General features: G+C 38.2%; 7 non-coding genes across 7 annotated transcripts; all 7 read right to left on the reverse strand.

Moving 5' to 3' along the window:
- Positions 1–798: 798 nt before the first annotated feature.
- Positions 799–871, reverse strand: TRNAF-GAA (transfer RNA phenylalanine (anticodon GAA)). The gene has a single exon. It is a non-coding gene; the product is annotated as a tRNA-Phe (tRNA).
- Positions 872–2545: 1674 nt separating this feature from the next.
- TRNAF-GAA (transfer RNA phenylalanine (anticodon GAA)) lies at positions 2546–2618 on the reverse strand. Its single transcript has one exon. It is a non-coding gene; the product is annotated as a tRNA-Phe (tRNA).
- Positions 2619–7780: 5162 nt separating this feature from the next.
- Positions 7781–7853, reverse strand: TRNAF-GAA (transfer RNA phenylalanine (anticodon GAA)). Its single transcript has one exon. It is a non-coding gene; the product is annotated as a tRNA-Phe (tRNA).
- Positions 7854–8945: 1092 nt separating this feature from the next.
- TRNAF-GAA (transfer RNA phenylalanine (anticodon GAA)) lies at positions 8946–9018 on the reverse strand. Its single transcript has one exon. It is a non-coding gene; the product is annotated as a tRNA-Phe (tRNA).
- A 3418-nt stretch (positions 9019–12436) lies between these two features.
- On the reverse strand, positions 12437–12509 carry TRNAF-GAA (transfer RNA phenylalanine (anticodon GAA)). Its single transcript has one exon. It is a non-coding gene; the product is annotated as a tRNA-Phe (tRNA).
- A 5744-nt stretch (positions 12510–18253) lies between these two features.
- On the reverse strand, positions 18254–18326 carry TRNAF-GAA (transfer RNA phenylalanine (anticodon GAA)). The gene has a single exon. It is a non-coding gene; the product is annotated as a tRNA-Phe (tRNA).
- A 510-nt stretch (positions 18327–18836) lies between these two features.
- TRNAF-GAA (transfer RNA phenylalanine (anticodon GAA)) lies at positions 18837–18909 on the reverse strand. The gene has a single exon. It is a non-coding gene; the product is annotated as a tRNA-Phe (tRNA).
- Between the last annotated feature and the right edge of the window lie 71 nt (positions 18910–18980).

The raw sequence follows: 18980 nt of genomic DNA on the forward strand, positions 1-18980 counted from the left end.
AGAGTTTACTTTACAAAAAAGGACGAAATGGGAAACATTCATTGTCAAACCTGAAGGCAAGATAGGTGGAAGAAAGTTTAAAAGGAGGACAGAAAGCAAAGTCTATGTTGAATTGATCATTTTGTAGATCAGTTGATAAAAATGTTGATAGAGAAAAAAGTACTACAGCTGATTCCAAGACCTATTTTGTTAGAAGCAAGGAACCTCTCAACTGTGCCGAAACCCGGGATGGAACCAGGGACTTTTTGATCTTCAGTCTAACGCTCTCCCAACTGAGCTATTTCAGCCTGCTTATAGCTGTGGTCTTCATACTTTAATTTAAACCATTTAACAAAATAGATGCAGGACCTGGATTTTTAACCTCATATGGTAGAGATATGTTTTAAGGAGTCCTGTATCATTCCGCAATTAACTGGTGCAATGGGCAAATAGCAGTTTTGGGATCCAGGTTAGGTAGTTGTTTTTTTAACTCTGAATGGACTAGCACTATATTACCCAGATATATTTGGCATGAGTAGGTAAGCAATGTCATCTGACTACTGACATCTGTATTCAAGGGGAGGTGGAAGGTAATGCAGACAAGAGTTTACTTTACAAAAAAGCATGAAATGGGAAATATTCATTGTCAAACCTGAAGGTAAGAGAGGTGGAAGCAAGTTTAGAAGGAGGACATAAAAGCAAAGTCTATGTTAAATTGATTGTGTTGTAGATCAGTTGGAAAAAATTTGATGAATAGAGAAAAAGTACTACAGCTGATTCCAAGACCTATTTTGTTAGAAGCAAGGAACCTCTCAACTGTGCCGAAACCCGGGATTGAACCAGGGACCTTTAGATCTTCAGTCTAACGCTCTCCCAACTGAGCTATTTCGGCCTTCTGATAGCTGGGGTCTTCATACTTTAATTTGAACCATTTAACAAAATAGATGCAGGACCTGGATTTTTAACCTCATATGGTGAGATATGTTTTAAGGAGTCCTGTATCATTCCGCAATTAACTGGTGCAATGGGTAAATAGCATTTTTGGGATCCAGGTTAGGTAGTTGTTTTTTTAACTCTGAATGGACTAGCACTATATTACCCAAATATATTTGGCATGAGTAGGTAAGCAATGTCATCTGACTACTGACATCTGTGTTCAAGGGGAAGTGGAAGGTAATGCAGACAAGAGTTTACTTTACAAAAAAGCATGAAATGGGAAATATTCATTGTCAAACCTGAAGGTAAGAGAGGTGGAAGCAAGTTTAGAAGGAGTACATAAAGCAAAGTCTATGTTAAATTGATTGTGTTGTAGATCAGTTGGAAAAAATTTGATGAATAGAGAAAAAGTACTACAGCTGATTCCAAGACCTATTTTGTTAGAAGCAAGGAACCTCTCAACTGTGCCGAAACCCGGGATTGAATCAGGGCCCTTTAGATTTTCAGTCTAACGCTCTCCCAACTGAGCTATTTCGGCCTGCTTATAGCTGTGGTCTTCATACTTTAATTTAAACCATTTAACAAAATAGATGCAGGACCTGGATTTTTAACCTCATATGGTAGAGATATGTTTTAAGGAGTCCTGTATCATTCCCCAGTTAACTGGTGCAATGGGTAAATAGCATTTTTGGGATCCAGGTTAGGTAGTTGTTTTTTTAACTCGAAATGGACTAGCACTATATTACCTAGATATATTTGGCATGAGTAGGTAAGCAATGTCATCTGACTACTGACATCTGTGTTCAAGGGGAAGTGGAATGTGATGCAGACAAGAGTTTACTTTACAAAAAAGGACGAAATGGGAAACATTCATTGTCAAACCTGAAGGCAAGATAGGTGGAAGAAAGTTTAAAAGGAGGACAGAAAGCAAAGTCTATGTTGAATTGATCATTTTGTAGATTAGTTGATAAAAATGTTGATAGAGAAAAAAGTACTACAGCTGATTCCAAGACCTATTTTGTTAGAAGCAAGGAACCTCTCAACTGTGCCGAAACCCAGGATTGAACCAGGGACCTTTAGATCTTCAGTCTAACGCTCTCCCAACTGAGCTATTGCGGCCTGCTTATAGCTGTGGTCTTCATACTTTAATTTAAACCATTTAACAAAATAGATGCAGGACCTGGATTTTTAACCTCATATGGTAGAGATATGTTTTAAGGAGTCCTGTATCATTCCGCAATTAACTGGTGCAATGGGCAAATAGCAGTTTTGGGATCCAGGTTAGGTAGTTGTTTTTTTAACTCTGAATGGACTAGCACTATATTACCCAGATATATTTGGCATGAGTAGGTAAGCAATGTCATCTGACTACTGACATCTGTATTCAAGGGGAGGTGGAAGGTAATGCAGACAAGAGTTTACTTTACAAAAAAGCATGAAATGGGAAATATTCATTGTCAAACCTGAAGGTAAGAGAGGTGGAAGCAAGTTTAGAAGGAGGACATAAAAGCAAAGTCTATGTTAAATTGATTGTGTTGTAGATCAGTTGGAAAAAATTTGATGAATAGAGAAAAAGTACTACAGCTGATTCCAAGACCTATTTTGTTAGAAGCAAGGAACCTCTCAACTGTGCCGAAACCCGGGATTGAACCAGGGACCTTTAGATCTTCAGTCTAACGCTCTCCCAACTGAGCTATTTCGGCCTGCTTATAGCTGGGGTCTTCATACTTTAATTTAAACGATTTAACAAAATAGATGCAGGACCTGGATTTTTACCCTCATATGGTAGAGATATGTTTTAAGGAGTCCTGTATAATTCCCCAGTTAACTGGTGCAATGGGTAAATAGCATTTTTGGGATCCAGGTTAGGTAGTTGTTTTTTTAACTCTGAATGGACTAGCACTATATTACCTAGATATATTTGGCATGAGTAGGTAAGCAATGTCATCTGACTACTGACATCTGTGTTCAAGGGGAAGTGGAATGTGATGCAGACAAGAGTTTACTTTACAAAAAAGGACGAAATGGGAAACATTCATTGTCAAACCTGAAGGCAAGATAGGTGGAAGAAAAATTAAAAGGAGGACAGAAAGCAAAGTCTATGTTGAATTGATCATTTTGTAGATCAGTTGATAAAAATGTTGATATAGAAAAAAGTACTACAGCTGATTCCAAGACCTATTTTGTTAGAAGCAAGGAACCTCTCAACTGTGCCGAAACCCGGGATGGAACCAGGGACCTTTAGATCTTCAGTCTAACGCTCTCCCAACTGAGCTATTGCGGCCTGCTTATAGCTGTGGTCTTCATACTTTAATTTAAACTATTTAACAAAATAGATGCAGGACCTGGATTTTTAACCTCATATGGTAGAGATATGTTTTAAGGAGTCCTGTATCATTCCGCAATTAACTGGTGCAATGGGCAAATAGCAGTTTTGGGATCCAGGTTAGGTAGTTGTTTTTTTAACTCTGAATGGACTAGCACTATATTACCCAGATATATTTGGCATGAGTAGGTAAGCAATGTCATCTGACTACTGACATCTGTATTCAAGGGGAGGTGGAAGGTAATGCAGACAAGAGTTTACTTTACCAAAAAGCATGAAATGGGAAATATTCATTGTCAAACCTGAAGGTAAGAGAGGTGGAAGCAAGTTTAGAAGGAGGACATAAAGCAAAGTCTATGTTAAATTGATTGTGTTGTAGATCAGTTGGAAAAAATTTGATGAATAGAGAAAAAGTACTACAGCTGATTCCAAGACCTATTTTGTTAGAAGCAAGGAACCTCTCAACTGTGCCGAAACCCAGGATTGAACCAGGGACCTTTAGATCTTCAGTCTAACACTCTCCCAACTGAGCTATTGCAGCCTGCTTATAGATGTGGTCTTCATACTTTAATTTAAACCATTTAACAAAATAGATGCAGGACCTGGATTTTTAACCTCATATGGTAGAGATATGTTTTAAGGAGTCCTGTATCATTCCCCAGTTAACTGGTGCAATGGGTAAATAGCATTTTTGGGATCCAGGTTAGGTAGTTGTTTTTTTAACTCTGAATGGACTAGCACTATATTACCCAGATATATTTGGCATGAGTAGGTAAGCAATGTCATCTGACTACTGACATCTGTGTTCAAGGGGAAGTGGAATGTGATGCAGAAAAGAGTTTACTTTACAAAAAAGGACGAAATGGAAAACATTCATAGTCAAACCTGAAGGCAAGATAGGTGGAAGAAAGTTTAAAAGGAGGACAGAAAGCAAAGTCTATGTTGAATTGATCATTTTGTAGATCAGTTGATAAAAATGTTAATAGAGAAAAAAGTACTGCAGCTGATTCCAAGACCTATTTGTTAGAAGCAAGGAACCTCTCAACTGTGCCGAATCCCGGGATTGAACTAGGGACCTTTAGATCTTCAGTCTAACGCTCTCCCAACTGAGCTATTTCGGCCTTCTGATAGCTGGGGTCTTCATACTTTAATTTGAACCATTTACCAAAATAGATGCAGGACCTGGATTTTTAACCTCATATGGTAGAGATATGTTTTAAGGAGTCCTGTATCATTCCCCAGTTAACTGGTGCAATGGGTAAATAGCATTTTTGGGATCCAGGTTAGGTAGTTGTTTTTTTAACTCTGAATGGACAAGCACTATATTACCCAGATATATTTGGCATGAGTAGGTAAGCAATGTCATCTGACTACTGACATCTGTGTTCAAGGGGAAGTGGAATGTGATGCAGACAAGAGTTTACTTTACAAAAAAGGACAAAATGGAAAACATTCATAGTCAAACCTGAAGGCAAGATAGGTGGAAGAAAGTTTAAAAGGAGGACAGAAAGCAAAGTCTATGTTGAATTGATCATTTTGTAGATCAGTTGATAAAAATGTTGATAGAGATAAGAGTACTACAGCTGATTCCAAGACCTATTTTGTTAGAAGCAAGGAACCTCTCAACTGTGCCGAAACCCAGGATTGAACCAGGGACCTTTAGATCTTCAGTCTAACGCTCTCCCAGCTTAGCTATTTTGGCCTGCTTATAGCTGTGGTCTTCATACTTTAATTTAAACCATTTAACAAAATAGATGCAGGACCTGGATTTTTAACCTCATATGGTGAGATATGTTTTAAGGAGTCCTGTATCATTCCGCAGTTAACTGGTGCAATGGGTAAATAGCATTTTTGGGATCCAGGTTAGGTAGTTGTTTTTTTAACTAGAAATGGACTAGCACTATATTACCTAGATATATTTGGCATGAGTAGGTAAGCAATGTCATCTGACTACTGACATCTGTGTTCAAGGGGAAGTGGAAGGTAATGCAGACAAGAGTTTACTTTACAAAAAAGCATGAAATGGGAAATATTCATTGTCAAACCTGAAGGTAAGAGAGGTGGAAGCAAGTTTAGAAGGAGTACATAAAGCAAAGTCTATGTTAAATTGATTGTGTTGTAGATCAGTTGGAAAAAATTTGATGAATAGAGAAAAAGTACTACAGCTGATTCCAAGACCTATTTTGTTAGAAGCAAGGAACCTCTCAACTGTGCCGAAACCCGGGATTGAATCAGGGCCCTTTAGATTTTCAGTCTAACGCTCTCCCAACTGAGCTATTTCGGCCTGCTTATAGCTGTGGTCTTCATACTTTAATTTAAACCATTTAACAAAATAGATGCAGGACCTGGATTTTTAACCTCATATGGTAGAGATATGTTTTAAGGAGTCCTGTATCATTCCCCAGTTAACTGGTGCAATGGGTAAATAGCATTTTTGGGATCCAGGTTAGGTAGTTGTTTTTTTAACTCGAAATGGACTAGCACTATATTACCTAGATATATTTGGCATGAGTAGGTAAGCAATGTCATCTGACTACTGACATCTGTGTTCAAGGGGAAGTGGAATGTGATGCAGACAAGAGTTTACTTTACAAAAAAGGACGAAATGGGAAACATTCATCGTCAAACCTGAAGGCAAGATAGGTGGAAGAAAGTTTAAAAGGAGGACAGAAAGCAAAGTCTATGTTGAATTGATCATTTTGTAGATCAGTTGATAAAAATGTTGATAGAGAAAAAAGTACTACAGCTGATTCCAAGACCTATTTTGTTAGAAGCAAGGAACCTCTCAACTGTGCCGAAACCCGGGATTGAACCAGGGACCTTTAGATCTTCAGTCTAACGCTCTCCCAACTGAGCTATTGCGGCCTGCTTATATCTGTGGTCTTCATACTTTAATTTAAACCATTTAACAAAATAGATGCAGGACCTGGATTTTTAACCTCATATGGTAGAGATATGTTTTAAGGAGTCCTGTATCATTCCGCAATTAACTGGTGCAATGGGCAAATAGCAGTTTTGGGATCCAGGTTAGGTAGTTGTTTTTTTAACTCTGAATGGACTAGCACTATATTACCCAGATATATTTGGCATGAGTAGGTAAGCAATGTCATCTGACTACTGACATCTGTATTCAAGGGGAGGTGGAAGGTAATGCAGACAAGAGTTTACTTTACAAAAAAGCATGAAATGGGAAATATTCATTGTCAAACCTGAAGGTAAGAGAGGTGGAAGCAAGTTCAGAAGGAGGACATAAAGCAAAGTCTATGTTAAATTGATTGTGTTGTAGATCAGTTGGAAAAAATTTGATGAATAGAGAAAAAGTACTACAGCTGATTCCAAGACCTATTTTGTTAGAAGCAAGGAACCTCTCAACTGTGCCGAAACCCAGGATTGAACCAGGGACCTTTAGATCTTCAGTCTAACGCTCTCCCAACTGAGCTATTTCGGCCTGCTTATAGCTGGGGTCTTCATACTTTAATTTAAACGATTTAACAAAATAGATGCAGGACCTGGATTTTTACCCTCATATGGTAGATATATGTTTTAAGGAGTCCTGTATAATTCCCCAGTTAACTGGTGCAATGGGTAAATAGCATTTTTGGGATCCAGGTTAGGTAGTTGTTTTTTTAACTCTGAATGGACTAGCACTATATTACCTAGATATATTTGGCATGAGTAGGTAAGCAATGTCATCTGACTACTGACATCTGTGTTCAAGGGGAAGTGGAATGTGATGCAGACAAGAGTTTACTTTACAAAAAAGGATGAAATGGGAAACATTCATTGTCAAACCTGAAGGCAAGATAGGTGGAAGAAAGTTTAAAAGGAGGACAGAAAGCAAAGTCTATGTTGAATTGATCATTTTGTAGATCAGTTGATAAAAATGTTGATAGAGAAAAAAGTACTACAGCTGATTCCAAGACCTATTTTGTTAGAAGCAAGGAACCTCTCAACTGTGCCGAAACTCGGGATGGAACCAGGGACCTTTAGATCTTCAGTCTAACGCTCTCCCAACTGAGCTATTGCGGCCTGCTTCTACCTGTGGTCTTCATACTTTAATTTAAACTATTTAACAAAATAGATGCAGGACCTGGATTTTTAACCTCATATGGTAGAGATATGTTTTAAGGAGTCCTGTATCATTCCGCAATTAACTGGTGCAATGGGCAAATAGCAGTTTTGGGATCCAGGTTAGGTAGTTGTTTTTTTAACTCTGAATGGACTAGCACTATATTACCCAGATATATTTGGCATGAGTAGGTAAGCAATGTCATCTGACTACTGACATCTGTATTCAAGGGGAGGTGGAAGGTAATGCAGACAAGAGTTTACTTTACAAAAAAGCATGAAATGGGAAATATTCATTGTCAAACCTGAAGGTAAGAGAGGTGGAAGCAAGTTTAGAAGGAGGACATAAAGCAAAGTCTATGTTAAATTGATTGTGTTGTAGATCAGTTGGAAAAAATTTGATGAATAGAGAAAAAGTACTACAGCTGATTCCAAGACCTATTTTGTTAGAAGCAAGGAACCTCTCAACTGTGCCGAAACCCGGGATTGAACCAGGGACCTTTAGATCTTCAGTCTAACGCTCTCCCAACTGAGCTATTTCGGCCTGCTTATAGCTGTGGTCTTCATACTTTAATTTAAACCATTTAACAAAATAGATGCAGGACCTGGATTTTTAACCTCATATGGTAGAGATATGTTTTAAGGAGTCCTGTATCATTCCGCAATTAACTGGTAAGATGGGTAAATAGCATTTTTTGGATCCAGGTTAGGTAGTTGTTTTTTTAACTCTGAATGGACTAGCACTATATTACCTAGATATATTTGGCGTGAGTAGGTAAGCAATGTCATCTGACTACTGACATCTGTGTTCAAGGGGAAGTGGAATGTGATGCAGACAAGAGTTTACTTTACAAAAAAGGACGAAATGGGAAACATTCATTGTCAAACCTGAAGGCAAGATAGGTGGAAGAAAGTTTAAAAGGAGGACAGAAAGCAAAGTCTATGTTGAATTGATCATTTTGTAGATCAGTTGATAAAAATGTTGATAGAGAAAAAAGTACTACAGCTGATTCCAAGACCTATTTTGTTAGAAGCAAGGAACCTCTCAACTGTGCCGAAACCCGGGATGGAACCAGGGACTTTTTGATCTTCAGTCTAACGCTCTCCCAACTGAGCTATTTCAGCCTGCTTATAGCTGTGGTCTTCATACTTTAATTTAAACCATTTAACAAAATAGATGCAGGACCTGGATTTTTAACCTCATATGGTAGAGATATGTTTTAAGGAGTCCTGTATCATTCCGCAATTAACTGGTGCAATGGGCAAATAGCAGTTTTGGGATCCAGGTTAGGTAGTTGTTTTTTTAACTCTGAATGGACTAGCACTATATTACCCAGATATATTTGGCATGAGTAGGTAAGCAATGTCATCTGACTACTGACATCTGTATTCAAGGGGAGGTGGAAGGTAATGCAGACAAGAGTTTACTTTACAAAAAAGCATGAAATGGGAAATATTCATTGTCAAACCTGAAGGTAAGAGAGGTGGAAGCAAGTTTAGAAGGAGGACATAAAAGCAAAGTCTATGTTAAATTGATTGTGTTGTAGATCAGTTGGAAAAAATTTGATGAATAGAGAAAAAGTACTACAGCTGATTCCAAGACCTATTTTGTTAGAAGCAAGGAACCTCTCAACTGTGCCGAAACCCGGGATTGAACCAGGGACCTTTAGATCTTCAGTCTAACGCTCTCCCAACTGAGCTATTTCGGCCTGCTTATAGCTGGGGTCTTCATACTTTAATTTAAACGATTTAACAAAATAGATGCAGGACCTGGATTTTTACCCTCATATGGTAGAGATATGTTTTAAGGAGTCCTGTATAATTCCCCAGTTAACTGGTGCAATGGGTAAATAGCATTTTTGGGATCCAGGTTAGGTAGTTGTTTTTTTAACTCTGAATGGACTAGCACTATATTACCTAGATATATTTGGCATGAGTAGGTAAGCAATGTCATCTGACTACTGACATCTGTGTTCAAGGGGAAGTGGAATGTGATGCAGACAAGAGTTTACTTTACAAAAAAGGACGAAATGGGAAACATTCATTGTCAAACCTGAAGGCAAGATAGGTGGAAGAAAGTTTAAAAGGAGGACAGAAAGCAAAGTCTATGTTGAATTGATCATTTTGTAGATCAGTTGATAAAAATGTTGATATAGAAAAAAGTACTACAGCTGATTCCAAGACCTATTTTGTTAGAAGCAAGGAACCTCTCAACTGTGCCGAAACCCGGGATGGAACCAGGGACCTTTAGATCTTCAGTCTAACGCTCTCCCAACTGAGCTATTGCGGCCTGCTTATAGCTGTGGTCTTCATACTTTAATTTAAACTATTTAACAAAATAGATGCAGGACCTGGATTTTTAACCTCATATGGTAGAGATATGTTTTAAGGAGTCCTGTATCATTCCGCAATTAACTGGTGCAATGGGCAAATAGCAGTTTTGGGATCCAGGTTAGGTAGTTGTTTTTTTAACTCTGAATGGACTAGCACTATATTACCCAGATATATTTGGCATGAGTAGGTAAGCAATGTCATCTGACTACTGACATCTGTATTCAAGGGGAGGTGGAAGGTAATGCAGACAAGAGTTTACTTTACCAAAAAGCATGAAATGGGAAATATTCATTGTCAAACCTGAAGGTAAGAGAGGTGGAAGCAAGTTTAGAAGGAGGACATAAAGCAAAGTCTATGTTAAATTGATTGTGTTGTAGATCAGTTGGAAAAAATTTGATGAATAGAGAAAAAGTACTACAGCTGATTCCAAGACCTATTTTGTTAGAAGCAAGGAACCTCTCAACTGTGCCGAAACCCAGGATTGAACCAGGGACCTTTAGATCTTCAGTCTAACGCTCTCCCAACTGAGCTATTTCGGCCTGCTTATAGCTGTGGTCTTCATACTTTAATTTAAACCATTTAACAAAATAGATGCAGGACCTGGATTTTTAACCTCATATGGTAGAGATATGTTTTAAGGAGTCCTGTATCATTCCGCAATTAACTGGTAAGATGGGTAAATAGCATTTTTTGGATCCAGGTTAGGTAGTTGTTTTTTTAACTCTGAATGGACTAGCACTATATTACCCAGATATATTTGGCATGAGTAGGTAAGCAATGTCATCTGACTACTGACATCTGTGTTCAAGGGGAAGTGGAAGGTAATGCAGACAAGAGTTTACTTTACAAAAAAGCATGAATGGGAAATATTCATTGTCAAACCTGAAGGTAAGAGAGGTGGAAGCAAGTTTAGAAGGAGTACATAAAGCAAAGTCTATGCTAAATTGATTGTGTTGTAGATCAGTTGGAAAAAATTTGATGAATAGAGAAAAAGTACTACAGCTGATTCCAAGACCTATTTTGTTAGAAGCAAGGAACCTCTCAACTGTGCCGAAACCCAGGATTGAACCAGGGACCTTTAGATCTTCAGTCTAACGCTCTCCCAACTGAGCTATTTCGGCCTTCTGATAGCTGGGTTCTTCATACTTTAATTTGAACCATTTAACAAAATAGATGCAGGACCTGGATTTTTAACCTCATATGGTAGAGATATGTTTTAAGGAGTCCTGTATCATTCCCCAGTTAACTGGTGCAATGGGTAAATAGCATTTTTGGGATCCAGGTTAGGTAGTTGTTTTTTTAACTCTGAATGGACTAGCACTATATTACCCAGATATATTTGGCATGAGTAGGTAAGCAATGTCATCTGACTACTGACATCTGTGTTCAAGGGGAAGTGGAATGTGATGCAGAAAAGAGTTTACTTTACAAAAAAGGACGAAATGGAAAACATTCATAGTCAAACCTGAAGGCAAGATAGGTGGAAGAAAGTTTAAAAGGAGGACAGAAAGCAAAGTCTATGTTGAATTGATCATTTTGTAGATCAGTTGATAAAAATGTTAATAGAGAAAAAAGTACTGCAGCTGATTCCAAGACCTATTTGTTAGAAGCAAGGAACCTCTCAACTGCGCCGAATCCCGGGATTGAACCAGGGACCTTTAGATCTTCAGTCTAACGCTCTCCCAACTGAGCTATTTCGGCCTTCTGATAGCTGGGGTCTTCATACTTTAATTTGAACCATTTACCAAAATAGATGCAGGACCTGGATTTTTAACCTCATATGGTAGAGATATGTTTTAAGGAGTCCTGTATCATTCCCCAGTTAACTGGTGCAATGGGTAAATAGCATTTTTGGGATCCAGGTTAGGTAGTTGTTTTTTTAACTCTGAATGGACAAGCACTATATTACCCAGATATATTTGGCATGAGTAGGTAAGCAATGTCATCTGACTACTGACATCTGTGTTCAAGGGGAAGTGGAATGTGATGCAGACAAGAGTTTACTTTACAAAAAAGGACAAAATGGAAAACATTCATAGTCAAACCTGAAGGCAAGATAGGTGGAAGAAAGTTTAAAAGGAGGACAGAAAGCAAAGTCTATGTTGAATTGATCATTTTGTAGATCAGTTGATAAAAATGTTGATAGAGATAAGAGTACTACAGCTGATTCCAAGACCTATTTTGTTAGAAGCAAGGAACCTCTCAACTGTGCCGAAACCCAGGATTGAACCAGGGACCTTTAGATCTTCAGTCTAACGCTCTCCCAGCTTAGCTATTTTGGCCTGCTTATAGCTGTGGTCTTCATACTTTAATTTAAACCATTTAACAAAATAGATGCAGGACCTGGATTTTTAACCTCATATGGTAGAGATATGTTTTAAGGAGTCCTGTATCATTCCGCAATTAACTGGTGCAATGGGCAAATAGCAGTTTTGGGATCCAGGTTAGGTAGTTGTTTTTTTAACTCTGAATGGACTAGCACTATATTACCCAGATATATTTGGCATGAGTAGGTAAGCAATGTCATCTGACTACTGACATCTGTATTCAAGGGGAGGTGGAAGGTAATGCAGACAAGAGTTTACTTTACAAAAAAGCATGAAATGGGAAATATTCATTGTCAAACCTGAAGGTAAGAGAGGTGGAAGCAAGTTTAGAAGGAGGACATAAAAGCAAAGTCTATGTTAAATTGATTGTGTTGTAGATCAGTTGGAAAAAATTTGATGAATAGAGAAAAAGTACTACAGCTGATTCCAAGACCTATTTTGTTAGAAGCAAGGAACCTCTCAACTGTGCCGAAACCCGGGATTGAACCAGGGACCTTTAGATCTTCAGTCTAACGCTCTCCCAACTGAGCTATTTCGGCCTGCTTATAGCTGGGGTCTTCATACTTTAATTTAAACGATTTAACAAAATAGATGCAGGACCTGGATTTTTACCCTCATATGGTAGAGATATGTTTTAAGGAGTCCTGTATAATTCCCCAGTTAACTGGTGCAATGGGTAAATAGCATTTTTGGGATCCAGGTTAGGTAGTTGTTTTTTTAACTCTGAATGGACTAGCACTATATTACCTAGATATATTTGGCATGAGTAGGTAAGCAATGTCATCTGACTACTGACATCTGTGTTCAAGGGGAAGTGGAATGTGATGCAGACAAGAGTTTACTTTACAAAAAAGGACGAAATGGGAAACATTCATTGTCAAACCTGAAGGCAAGATAGGTGGAAGAAAGTTTAAAAGGAGGACAGAAAGCAAAGTCTATGTTGAATTGATCATTTTGTAGATCAGTTGATAAAAATGTTGATATAGAAAAAAGTACTACAGCTGATTCCAAGACCTATTTTGTTAGAAGCAAGGAACCTCTCAACTGTGCCGAAACCCGGGATGGAACCAGGGACCTTTAGATCTTCAGTCTAACGCTCTCCCAACTGAGCTATTGCGGCCTGCTTATAGCTGTGGTCTTCATACTTTAATTTAAACTATTTAACAAAATAGATGCAGGACCTGGATTTTTAACCTCATATGGTAGAGATATGTTTTAAGGAGTCCTGTATCATTCCGCAATTAACTGGTGCAATGGGCAAATAGCAGTTTTGGGATCCAGGTTAGGTAGTTGTTTTTTTAACTCTGAATGGACTAGCACTATATTACCCAGATATATTTGGCATGAGTAGGTAAGCAATGTCATCTGACTACTGACATCTGTATTCAAGGGGAGGTGGAAGGTAATGCAGACAAGAGTTTACTTTACCAAAAAGCATGAAATGGGAAATATTCATTGTCAAACCTGAAGGTAAGAGAGGTGGAAGCAAGTTTAGAAGGAGGACATAAAGCAAAGTCTATGTTAAATTGATTGTGTTGTAGATCAGTTGGAAAAAATTTGATGAATAGAGAAAAAGTACTACAGCTGATTCCAAGACCTATTTTGTTAGAAGCAAGGAACCTCTCAACTGTGCCGAAACCCAGGATTGAACCAGGGACCTTTAGATCTTCAGTCTAACGCTCTCCCAACTGAGCTATTTCGGCCTGCTTATAGCTGTGGTCTTCATACTTTAATTTAAACCATTTAACAAAATAGATGCAGGACCTGGATTTTTAACCTCATATGGTAGAGATATGTTTTAAGGAGTCCTGTATCATTCCGCAATTAACTGGTAAGATGGGTAAATAGCATTTTTTGGATCCAGGTTAGGTAGTTGTTTTTTTAACTCTGAATGGACTAGCACTATATTACCCAGATATATTTGGCATGAGTAGGTAAGCAATGTCATCTGACTACTGACATCTGTGTTCAAGGGGAAGTGGAAGGTAATGCAGACAAGAGTTTACTTTACAAAAAAGCATGAATGGGAAATATTCATTGTCAAACCTGAAGGTAAGAGAGGTGGAAGCAAGTTTAGAAGGAGTACATAAAGCAAAGTCTATGCTAAATTGATTGTGTTGTAGATCAGTTGGAAAAAATTTGATGAATAGAGAAAAAGTACTACAGCTGATTCCAAGACCTATTTTGTTAGAAGCAAGGAACCTCTCAACTGTGCCGAAACCCAGGATTGAACCAGGGACCTTTAGATCTTCAGTCTAACGCTCTCCCAACTGAGCTATTTCGGCCTTCTGATAGCTGGGTTCTTCATACTTTAATTTGAACCATTTAACAAAATAGATGCAGGACCTGGATTTTTAACCTCATATGGTAGAGATATGTTTTAAGGAGTCCTGTATCATTCCCCAGTTAACTGGTGCAATGGGTAAATAGCATTTTTGGGATCCAGGTTAGGTAGTTGTTTTTTTAACTCTGAATGGACTAGCACTATATTACCCAGATATATTTGGCATGAGTAGGTAAGCAATGTCATCTGACTACTGACATCTGTGTTCAAGGGGAAGTGGAATGTGATGCAGAAAAGAGTTTACTTTACAAAAAAGGACGAAATGGAAAACATTCATAGTCAAACCTGAAGGCAAGATAGGTGGAAGAAAGTTTAAAAGGAGGACAGAAAGCAAAGTCTATGTTGAATTGATCATTTTGTAGATCAGTTGATAAAAATGTTAATAGAGAAAAAAGTACTGCAGCTGATTCCAAGACCTATTTGTTAGAAGCAAGGAACCTCTCAACTGCGCCGAATCCCGGGATTGAACCAGGGACCTTTAGATCTTCAGTCTAACGCTCTCCCAACTGAGCTATTTCGGCCTTCTGATAGCTGGGGTCTTCATACTTTAATTTGAACCATTTACCAAAATAGATGCAGGACCTGGATTTTTAACCTCATATGGTAGAGATATGTTTTAAGGAGTCCTGTATCATTCCCCAGTTAACTGGTGCAATGGGTAAATAGCATTTTTGGGATCCAGGTTAGGTAGTTGTTTTTTTAACTCTGAATGGACAAGCACTATATTACCCAGATATATTTGGCATGAGTAGGTAAGCAATGTCATCTGACTACTGACATCTGTGTTCAAGGGGAAGTGGAATGTGATGCAGACAAGAGTTTACTTTACAAAAAAGGACAAAATGGAAAACATTCATAGTCAAACCTGAAGGCAAGATAGGTGGAAGAAAGTTTAAAAGGAGGACAGAAAGCAAAGTCTATGTTGAATTGATCATTTTGTAGATCAGTTGATAAAAATGTTGATAGAGATAAGAGTACTACAGCTGATTCCAAGACCTATTTTGTTAGAAGCAAGGAACCTCTCAACTGTGCCGAAACCCAGGATTGAACCAGGGACCTTTAGATCTTCAGTCTAACGCTCTCCCAGCTTAGCTATTTTGGCCTGCTTATAGCTGTGGTCTTCATACTTTAATTTAAACCATTTAACAAAATAGATGCAGGACCTGGATTTTTAACCTCATATGGTGAGATATGTTTTAAGGAGTCCTGTATCATTCCGCAATTAACTGGTGCAATGGGTAAATAGCATTTTTGGGATCCAGGTTAGGTAGTTGTTTTTTTAACTCTGAATGGACTAGCACTATATTACCCAGATATATTTGGCATGAGTAGGTAAGCAATGTCATCTGACTACTGACATCTGTGTTCAAGGGGAAGTGGAAGGTAATGCAGACAAGAGTTTACTTTACAAAAAAGCATGAAATGGGAAATATTCATTGTCAAACCTGAAGGTAAGAGAGGTGGAAGCAAGTTTAGAAGGAGTACATAAAGCAAAGTCTATGTTAAATTGATTGTGTTGTAGATCAGTTGGAAAAAATTTGATGAATAGAGAAAAAGTACTACAGCTGATTCCAAGACCTATTTTGTTAGAAGCAAGGAACCTCTCAACTGTGCCGAAACCCGGGATTGAATCAGGGCCCTTTAGATTTTCAGTCTAACGCTCTCCCAACTGAGCTATTTCGGCCTGCTTATAGCTGTGGTCTTCATACTTTAATTTAAACCATTTAACAAAATAGATGCAGGACCTGGATTTTTAACCTCATATGGTAGAGATATGTTTTAAGGAGTCCTGTATCATTCCCCAGTTAACTGGTGCAATGGGTAAATAGCATTTTTGGGATCCAGGTTAGGTAGTTGTTTTTTTAACTCGAAATGGACTAGCACTATATTACCTAGATATATTTGGCATGAGTAGGTAAGCAATGTCATCTGACTACTGACATCTGTGTTCAAGGGGAAGTGGAATGTGATGCAGACAAGAGTTTACTTTACAAAAAAGGACGAAATGGGAAACATTCATCGTCAAACCTGAAGGCAAGATAGGTGGAAGAAAGTTTAAAAGGAGGACAGAAAGCAAAGTCTATGTTGAATTGATCATTTTGTAGATCAGTTGATAAAAATGTTGATAGAGAAAAAAGTACTACAGCTGATTCCAAGACCTATTTTGTTAGAAGCAAGGAACCTCTCAACTGTGCCGAAACCCGGGATTGAACCAGGGACCTTTAGATCTTCAGTCTAACGCTCTCCCAACTGAGCTATTGCGGCCTGCTTATATCTGTGGTCTTCATACTTTAATTTAAACCATTTAACAAAATAGATGCAGGACCTGGATTTTTAACCTCATATGGTAGAGATATGTTTTAAGGAGTCCTGTATCATTCCGCAATTAACTGGTGCAATGGGCAAATAGCAGTTTTGGGATCCAGGTTAGGTAGTTGTTTTTTTAACTCTGAATGGACTAGCACTATATTACCCAGATATATTTGGCATGAGTAGGTAAGCAATGTCATCTGACTACTGACATCTGTATTCAAGGGGAGGTGGAAGGTAATGCAGACAAGAGTTTACTTTACAAAAAAGCATGAAATGGGAAATATTCATTGTCAAACCTGAAGGTAAGAGAGGTGGAAGCAAGTTCAGAAGGAGGACATAAAGCAAAGTCTATGTTAAATTGATTGTGTTGTGGATCAGTTGGAAAAAATTTGATGAATAGAGAAAAAGTACTACAGCTGATTCCAAGACCTATTTTGTTAGAAGCAAGGAACCTCTCAACTGTGCCGAAACCCAGGATTGAACCAGGGACCTTTAGATCTTCAGTCTAACGCTCTCCCAACTGAGCTATTTCGGCCTGCTTATAGCTGGGGTCTTCATACTTTAATTTAAACGATTTAACAAAATAGATGCAGGACCTGGATTTTTACCCTCATATGGTAGATATATGTTTTAAGGAGTCCTGTATAATTCCCCAGTTAACTGGTGCAATGGGTAAATAGCATTTTTGGGATCCAGGTTAGGTAGTTGTTTTTTTAACTCTGAATGGACTAGCACTATATTACCTAGATATATTTGGCATGAGTAGGTAAGCAATGTCATCTGACTACTGACATCTGTGTTCAAGGGGAAGTGGAATGTGATGCAGACAAGAGTTTACTTTACAAAAAAGGATGAAATGGGAAACATTCATTGTCAAACCTGAAGGCAAGATAGGTGGAAGAAAGTTTAAAAGGAGGACAGAAAGCAAAGTCTATGTTGAATTGATCATTTTGTAGATCAGTTGATAAAAATGTTGATAGAGAAAAAAGTACTACAGCTGATTCCAAGACCTATTTTGTTAGAAGCAAGGAACCTCTCAACTGTGCCGAAACTCGGGATGGAACCAGGGACCTTTAGATCTTCAGTCTAACGCTCTCCCAACTGAGCTATTGCGGCCTGCTTCTACCTGTGGTCTTCATACTTTAATTTAAACTATTTAACAAAATAGATGCAGGACCTGGATTTTTAACCTCATATGGTAGAGATATGTTTTAAGGAGTCCTGTATCATTCCGCAATTAACTGGTGCAATGGGCAAATAGCAGTTTTGGGATCCAGGTTAGGTAGTTGTTTTTTTAACTCTGAATGGACTAGCACTATATTACCCAGATATATTTGGCATGAGTAGGTAAGCAATGTCATCTGACTACTGACATCTGTATTCAAGGGGAGGTGGAAGGTAATGCAGACAAGAGTTTACTTTACAAAAAAGCATGAAATGGGAAATATTCATTGTCAAACCTGAAGGTAAGAGAGGTGGAAGCAAGTTTAGAAGGAGGACATAAAGCAAAGTCTATGTTAAATTGATTGTGTTGTAGATCAGTTGGAAAAAATTTGATGAATAGAGAAAAAGTACTACAGCTGATTCCAAGACCTATTTTGTTAGAAGCAAGGAACCTCTCAACTGTGCCGAAACCCGGGATTGAACCAGGGACCTTTAGATCTTCAGTCTAACGCTCTCCCAACTGAGCTATTTCGGCCTGCTTATAGCTGTGGTCTTCATACTTTAATTTAAACCATTTAACAAAATAGATGCAGGACCTGGATTTTTAACCTCATATGGTAGAGATATGTTTTAAGGAGTCCTGTATCATTCCGCAATTAACTGGTAAGATGGGTAAATAGCATTTTTTGGATCCAGGTTAGGTAGTTGTTTTTTTAACTCTGAATGGACTAGCACTATATTACCCAGATATATTTGGCATGAGTAGGTAAGCAATGTCATCTGACTACTGACATCTGTGTTCAAGGGGAAGTGGAAGGTAATGCAGACAAGAGTTTACTTTACAAAAAAGCATGAAATGGGAAATATTCATTGTCAAACCTGAAGGTAAGAGAGGTGGAAGCAAGTTTAGAAGGAGTACATAAAGCAAAGTCTATGTTAAATTGATTGTGTTGTAGATCAGTTGGAAAAAATTTGATGAATAGAGAAAAAGTACTACAGCTGATTCCAAGACCTATTTTGTTAGAAGCAAGGAACCTCTCAACTGTGCCGAAACCCGGGATTGAACCAGGGACCTTTAGATCTTCAGTCTAACGCTCTCCCAACTGAGCTATTTCGGCCTTCTGATAGCTGGGGTCTTCATACTTTAATTTGAACCATTTAACAAAATAGATGCAGGACCTGGATTTTT

Source organism: Lissotriton vulgaris, chromosome 8, assembly GCF_964263255.1.
Source record: "Lissotriton vulgaris chromosome 8, aLisVul1.2, whole genome shotgun sequence".
In the NCBI taxonomy this organism is placed as follows: Eukaryota; Metazoa; Chordata; class Amphibia; order Caudata; family Salamandridae; genus Lissotriton; species Lissotriton vulgaris.